This window comes from Platalea leucorodia, assembly GCF_965183815.1.
Source record: "Platalea leucorodia genome assembly, chromosome: 8".
NCBI lineage: Eukaryota > Metazoa > Chordata > Aves > Pelecaniformes > Threskiornithidae > Platalea > Platalea leucorodia.
In genome coordinates this window covers 17,449,615-17,458,085 of record NC_138830.1, presented here as the reverse complement: position 1 = coordinate 17,458,085, position 8,471 = coordinate 17,449,615, and positions in this window count along the sequence as shown.

Sequence of the window (8,471 nt, the reverse complement as noted above, 5' to 3'; positions counted from 1 at the left end):
TTCTTTCTATCTCACAGTCCTCCCAAGCCTTTAAAAATGCAGTCCATCAGATGGAAACTTCGTTAGTGTAGATTTCACCTCCTTTTATTTTAGTTGAAGTTGCAATATACAGACCTGCTAATTTAGTGGATAGCCTTCCTCTGACTAGTTCACTCTTTATTAGAATCACTGTTATTTCTACTTTAAATGTCTGCCAGTTTTTTGTTTTCCGTTTCCTTACTTCCAGATCATGTTCAAAGATGTACAACTTGTTTAAATAGACCTTTACTGCCTTCTAGTTTCATTTTAGGGTGTTTTAAAGAAATTTTTCCTGTGCCGATTTGTCATTTTTTTAATGTGACTCTCCAGATCTGACAAGTGTCAGTTTGCCTGGGGTACTTCTGAGCATCAAATCCTTTTTATATTTCATACTGAGTTTTATGAACACGTTTCACTATTCTTCCAGGCAAAGGTCTTTGGTAGTCTGACTTGTACTGTAGACTACACTAATGAGCTTTTGCTAGATGCAGAAAGGCCCTGTGGCTGCTAGATGTCTTTGTAGAGTGTGCACGTGATGTGTGCATGTGATGTTAGGACAATGAAGTCTGTTGTTTTGGCAGCAGATGAGTCTGTTGTTGCCACGCTAGAAGTATGAGAATATACCTGTTTTGTGTGGTTCAAAAGCTAGACAAATTTCAGGAGCGTTAGTAATGAACATTTGCCACGAATACCAACTTGCATGTTCAGGTCAGAGCAGGAAAGTTCTGACTTTAAAAGAAAAAATATCTAAGGCTGCTTTTCATATTTGGTGGGTTAACTCCAGTCTTCTGAGAACAGAAATGTGAGAGCAGAGTATACTTCAAAGCAAAATAGGCTGTTTAATATACAGCTTGTGTTCAGATAGAAAAAAGAGCTTTTTTTCTAGGTCAGAGTTTCAAATAGCTTGTCTGTTAGTCAAAGGATTTTAATACACATCTTTCTATTCTGAACATGATGCTTCTGTATACGCTTAACATTTACTATAGATTCGAGCTTTTGATATTATTAATGGAGGCTTAGTGCATCCATTTAATGTGCCCTTGGTATAACTACAGATTCCCAAATAGATGCCCTGTATCTTTTTAAAGGACTGGGGTTTTCAAAATTTAGTGCATTTTTATTTTTTTGCTTTTTTTTCTCCGGAAATAATTCTGAAACCCCTCAGAATATTTGAGCAGCTGATTTCATTGCTGCCAACCATTAATGCAGTTTAATTTTGACTTGAAAGTTCTCATCTTCTTTGGTTGTTCAGGCTGGGGTAGGAACGTCTGGTTTTCTGTAAAATCTAGCAGTTCTCAGTGTGCAGCTATGTCACCTGGACCTTAATAGGTATCTTTTCCTTACAAGAAAACTTACAGTTTTCTTATTCTGTGGGGATTATTGGCAGTTTCATGTATTAAAAATTTTTCTTACTGTTGCAAATTAACTTGCAGGTTCACTGTGGGAAGAAGGGCCTGCCTCCATCTGGAGAAAGCATAAAGAAATAATGATCAGAATTCTGAGGAAATAAAAAAAATCAGGGGAATATTTTGAACTTGCTGACTTCAGTGCCTCACAGTAGAAAATCAGTATACCAATAATGGGCCTAATTATTTAACTCCTTGTAGAATATCAAGAGCAGTTCTAGTTGTTAATTTAGATACACTCATTTTAGAAACTATATGTTGAGATGGTTGAGCTTAGCATGCTCGTGCTTGCTTTCCTAAGGGTAAATTTAGAGCTCTGGCAGAAAGCAGATGTAGTTGTCAACAGCTTCTAAGAATTGCTCTCTTTAAGGGCGCTCTTTATCAACAGCCAGCACACTCAGTGAATGAGCGGAGAATATTTGTACAGTGAATGCACAAAGTTACGTGAATATGGCAAAGCATAATTTAGGTTTTAGTTTCTTGAAACTCATCTCCCGCTTGTTATCTAGTTCTGATACGGAGCATTAGTCAATATACTTTTTAAAAAAATACGTAGATTTCTCTTTTAATTTGCTTAGTGTTTTATAAAAGCTATACATGTGAACACCTGACTTCTTTTTTTAAAGCCTGGCAGCTGTCATTTCATTTGTTTTAGAGGAACATCAGACTTGACCAAGGATGGAAAAACATGTTTCTTTCTCAGACTGCAGCCTTACATTCTTTAACTTACATGCTGTTGGTTGTGTTTGTTTTTGTTGGTGGTGATGTTTTGTTTAAAAACTTCCTAGTTTACAAAGGAGGAGAACTTGACAGGGAAGATAAAACCAGTTTAATAGCTGCCCCTTCAGCTGTTCACCTTCCAGTCCTTCTCAGCTGTACACATTACAGTTCTCCCCAGTCTTTTTTGCAGATACTGTCAGCTATTCCATTACGATATTTTTCTAATTATTTTTATAATTACTTGGAATACTGTAGGTTTTTTTCCTAAAGGCATTATACAAAAATGTATTATTAGAGTTTTTTTTTAACATCTTTGTTAGAAGAGGTGGTATTTTGTCTCTGCCAAATAGAAAAATTATGTATACATATGATATTAAATGATGTTTCTTCTTTTTATATCCTGTTTGTTTTCAGTTATTGGCAATTGAGACAAAGGGTCATCTCATTCCCCATTCCTTTCAGGAAGGTGGGGATTGGGTAAGAAGGAACTGGCTAATGGAAGCACGGTGGTGTTTAAAATGTGAAAAATTGTGCTATACTACAAAAGTATGGGCCAATATCTAGTTTTATAGGGCATATACTTGCTATGCTGTACACCTGCCCCATCACCAAATACATACACTGTCAGAAACCTTTTTTTATCATTTTTCTAGAAACTCTTTGCTTCTGGACACAGCTGTCTGAATTTATAAATGTTTATCATGTATATGACTGGATTATCCAGATACTTTAACAGTAAATACAGTAGGAAGAAACCAAAAACTTAGGAGGTCTTTGTCTCCTGAGCATAGCCATTCTGTCCCTGGTACTGTCTTCTGCTGTGGCTGCTAGTGCGGGGTTATGTCTGTCCTGCCGAGTAGTTCAGTGCAGTAGGAGCTGATCAGCAGGCTGCAGCGTTGGTGCCAAAGCCTCTACATCTTCGCTGTGTACGTGTCTGAGATTTTGCTTCAGCCTAAATTGAGAGTTATCTTGTTGACTTCCGTATGTTTATGCTCAACTAGCAGTTTGAACTTGTATATATCTGTTAGGGCTTGGAAGACATTTGGCATGCACGTAGGTTAGAGCTGCTGGCTTAGTTTTCTCTGCAAGGAACCTGGTTCATGTGCATCAACGCTGCTCTGCCACCAAACCAACACCTGGAAGTGGGGAGATGATTGAGAGATTCACTTGAAATCTGCCTTACTTCTCTGAAACATGATGTTAATGTAAACCCAGACTCTAATAGCTAAATGTGTTCTTCACTAGACAGAATGAGGATCCTGCATTGACTGAATGTCCTTCAAGTTCTTAAGTTTATATACATTTATCTATTATTTTTTACAAATGTCATATTCAAATTTTACCTGTATATACAAATGTATATACATATATGCACAAATTTTATTTATATAACTATATAAAATGAAATTTGTATGTATCTACACACATGTATATAAATATATGTACATATATGTATATTTAGCATAAGCTGCTATTGCAAAATTCTGATTGGACTCCAAGTTCTTGGCTAAGACTGATGTTTTACTTAATGGAAGTGTTTTACTTGTGAAGAGTTTGGTAACCTCATTTCCCTGCTTTGTCTTTATCTAAGACACTTTGATCAACAGATCTGATGTCGTAAGTACCTAAAAACTGATCTTATACTGGTGTTAATCTATAACCAGCTATTGTTTGGAACAGACTAATTATGTTCCTATTCTTATTTTAAGTCATTCTTAAGTAAGTTTTTTGATTTCTAATGTGATAACTGAGCTTACATGCCACTGTTGTATTTATATTTTAGTGCCTTACTGCTAAGGAACTGTGATTATTGATTGTTTTGATAATTATGAAGGTGTTCATGTTGCTTTGATTTGGAATACTAGTCTTCTTACAGACTTTTAGGTGTTTTGTCAGTAATTTATAGAGAAGGATTGCAACTCTGACTTTTAGATGTCCAGTGTTCCTCAACAGAGCCCATCGTAGGAATTCTGAAATGCACCCAGAAGGACCCCATCTCTTGTCATTCACTACATGTGGAATTGAGGCAGACTGTTTCTTTTAATGCCTGGATTTTGAGGGCATGAGAATATTCCTGTGTGTTGGAGCAACCATAACCCTCTCCACCTTAAGGCTAAAACCTTGTGAAAAGGAGAAAATATATTCTTATAGATGATTTTTTGTTACATCTGGTTTTGTTCTGCATTATTCCATACTTGTCTGGAGTTTATCTGATTACACTTCATGAGATTTATCTAATTATGTTGCCTTTATAATGTTAAAATCTTGCAGAAGTCACCTTTTAGAAATTTACATTGGTGCTTTTTTAAGTAGAATTTTGTAATTTTAATGTGATGTATTTCCATAAATAAGCAGTAATGGCAAACACTTTGCCAAGTGTAACCACATTTTTCTACTATGATTTTTTTCTAGGTACTTTCTTCTGTATTTGGGCTAGCAGTCTATTTTGTACATTGAACTTTGGCTGCCCACCAAAACCATCACTAGTATCAGACTTGGATTTACCTGGGAGGCACTCTCTCTCCTGTCTGTTATCACTAAAATTGATGTGTGGTATGGATACAGTTGCAGTTACACTTGTCCTGTCCCGGTTGTAGTAACACCTGTCCCTGGTCTCTAGCACTGCTCTTTATTAGTAGGTTATCAGAACTTCTCTATTATGCAAACAAGCAAACAAACAAACAAAAGTGTTCTATTGCTTAGGTGGCATTACATTAGCCACAATATGAGGTATATTTGTGTGAATTAAAAGTAGCTGGGATATAGCTGTATATCTATCTATCTATCTATAGATAGATATAAAACAATAGCTGCATCAGAAGTTTCCATAGATGCATTGCCATCAATCTCGGTTTTAGCAGATATTAAAATATCGCAAAGATGTTCATATGCTAGCTGATTTGGAGAGCTATCAGTTCACCAGTCTTAGACTACAACCTAGCAGAAGTCCAGAAATTAGAAATGGTGGTTTGAGGAGTAAAACAAAGAATGGTATCGCTGCGTGGAAGAAGCAAGCAGAACTAGGGTAAGTAAGTAAAGCATCATAAGTTATGTTGGAATTTACCCAGTAGACAATTTTTTCTCACTGAAAAAAGAAATGCTGTGATTGGGATTTCTGTATCTCAGCAGACAAGGAGCATTGCAGGAGTTCAGGGCACTGAGCAGCGGTGCTGTAACGTGGCCTTGGCTCAGCAGCAAAGCCTTAACCACCAGTGCTCCTGTGGACTGCCTCGCTACTCTGCATTTATTACTATTCCTATGAGATGCCAAAGCCCCAACCATACTAGAGTTTGTATCGAAGCAGTGAACCGTTCTGTTGATCAGTCTGCTGTTGCCGTATAGCAAATTGCTTGGGTATGTCTTAGCTGTGACAGGTGGGTTTCTGTTAGTCAGTATTCATATAGCTCACGCCACAGATCATGTAAGGTGCCATGTCATGTCAGACTTGCGTTGTGATCATGACAAGCAGGCAGGTCGAGCATCAGAGAGAGGAAAGAAAATAAATACATGCACCGTACATACAAATGGAAATATTTTTTTTTTTTTTGTGATTAAGAAAACATAGAGCAGATCTTCTATAGATATGGGATGAAATAATTTTAAAAAATAACTTTGTTAAGAGGGACATGATTTTCATCCTAGAGATTTTTACAGAATGCATAAAAATTAATCACAAGTTGTTCAAACTTGCTTTCTGTGTTACTAGTTAAACCTATGTTAGATACAGAATAATGTTTAGTGGATCACAGGTAACAAAATTTTTGTAGCTCAGACACATTGATCCAGATATGCTCTTTTAGTACCGCTTGCATAAGGGTATATTGTGTTGTGTATTGCTGTACGCTGCAAGCAATGTACTGCTTGGATCATTTTTCTACAATGTTTGTGTAAAAAAGGGGCTGTTAGTTGGGATCTCATTTAGCCTGCGCCTGAGCAATAATGTGCAAGTACCCAAGCAAGTCACCAAGGTACACCAAGTCACAGCAGCTCCCTAGTGATGCCAGGCTTCCACGTGTCTCTGTTGTGCGATTGCAGGACTCTTTTCTGGCCATCCTATTATGGGATCCTGCTTCAGGAGACCTGTATGACCTATGCCATCTTGTATGACAATGATGTCATACATTGTTTTTTTTTTTTCCCCAGTCCTCTTTGAAAATGTGATATATAGACCAAGGTGTCAGTCTACATAAAAATGATACCTGAATTCTAACTTGTATCTCCAACTATATAAGCTACTACAGTGTAAAAATGCCCTTCAGATTCAGTGATCTCTATCCTGAACTAAAGAGGTGAGTTAAAACCCAGGGAGAAGTGCTTAGTAATTGTGGAACACTGGTATATTTGGATTACCTGGCAGTTCCCAGCAAAGCCAATGGTTCAGGGCCAGGTACCTGAACGCTGGGATGGCTAATGAACTGCAGATGTGCATTAAATGGATACTGGCAGTACCCCACTTAAGTAAAATGAATAGTGGACTTCTGAGTCAAGGAAGATAACTTTCAAATTAAATATGTACTATTTTGACTTGAAGAACATCCCTAACAAGATTTCAGATTTGTAGTGGTTAAAGAGTTATTCCAGCAAGAGACAGACCTTGCTATTCTTTGGCTTACAATTAGTCTTTCTTAATTTTTAAGTCTACAGTTTGAAAAATGAGGTACCTGTAAGTAGAGAGTTCAGATGATGGCAGTGTAGCCTTATATGGTCATTTATGCCATTAGTTTTTAAAGCAGCTTTTAAAGCTTTTTTAAAAAGCTAGCTCAGATTTCTGTATTACTTATTTTTCTCTGGTGCCCACGTTCTGGACAATTGAATTAGATTACCAGGTGTGCTAGCTTGTAGCATTTCACAATAATTTTAAACACAAGATTTAGGATTTAAAACATGCTTTCGGTCTCACGTGTGATTTGATTTACCTTTTTATGATTTTAGAAATGAGCAAAATACATCGAAACGGCTCTAAATTATGCTTTTGATGGACAAAAATGAAGTGTTAGGAGAGAGCATTTGGTTTTGAAGTGAAACAAAAAAAAAATGTGTCTCTCCCTCCTACGTAATATTCTTAAGGAAAGCCTCTGATGAAAATATATAAAGGACACAGGATCTCATTAGCAATATTTTCCTTTGTCTATCAATTTTTTTTAAAGAATATATAAAAATCCCACCTAATACTTGGAGATGTAGGAGAAAAGGGTTTAAAGGGGAACTGTAGATGACTATGAATACTAGTACAAGCACAGCGGGGACACAAGAGCAGCTCTGATCAGGACTGTGACAGTTACAGTCTCTGAGTGCCTAAAGTCTAAGGCCTCACATATTTTTAAAAGTTGCCATGATATAAATTTAAATCAGACATCGGCAAGTAGCTCACAGGATGGAGGTGCCTTCTGCAGAAGCGCTTTGCCTTGCTAATGATGTCCCTTTCAAAGGGCAAGAAAAAGAGCCGTGGAAACCATTTTGCATCTGCTTACAGTTTTTATTTTCTGTTATCATTTCCCATCTTCTCTTCCAGAGAAGGTAAAACCTTCAAAATATGCATACGATTAATTCAAGGCTATTTCTTAACCTTACCTTGGGTTTGGAAAGGTAAAGGAGGGTACCCATATTACTGTTTAGATACCAGATCAGTCATGGAGTGGGCAGGAAAACGGGCTGCATAAAAACTGCAATTAAATCAATTACCTACGACAATGTCTTAATCATCTTATTGATAATTCAGAAATATTTGTCATTCATAGTCTTCCAGCTAGAGAGGTTTTTCCTATTATGTAAATATTATTAAAAATCAATATTAAAAATTAATATTCTTTGGCCAGTTCTAACTTCTAGGATGAAATGTCAAGGCATGTGGGAAACTGTGCTCTATGGGCATAGGCAGGTGACTGGAAGATGTGAGAAAAAACAGGACTTGACTGCTAAAGACATCTGGGAGATTTACATATCTACAAAAGACCTTTTCGTAATTTATAATCACCATGTTATGGTGAGATTCAGAATCTTTTGATGTAACACAGGAGTGTGTTACAGTAAGTATCTATTAAAAAGCTCATTCATGCTGTAGTTTTATATTAATATTGAAAACGTTTCTCAAGTTATTTCTCCTTTTACAGCTTTGTAGTGGATTCCCTACAGACAGTGTGCATGGGGAAAATGTGGTACCTTCTTAAATCCACCTGTTTCTGTGATGTGTTCTGTCTCTGTAAAAATGCTCGGGATAAGTTGAAAGTGGTATTAGTGGTATGGTATCTGAGTGATAAATGGTTTCTAAGTGCATATGGTGATTTAGGAAGTATTGCAACAAGCTAAATGTAGTTGCTTAGGTTAGAG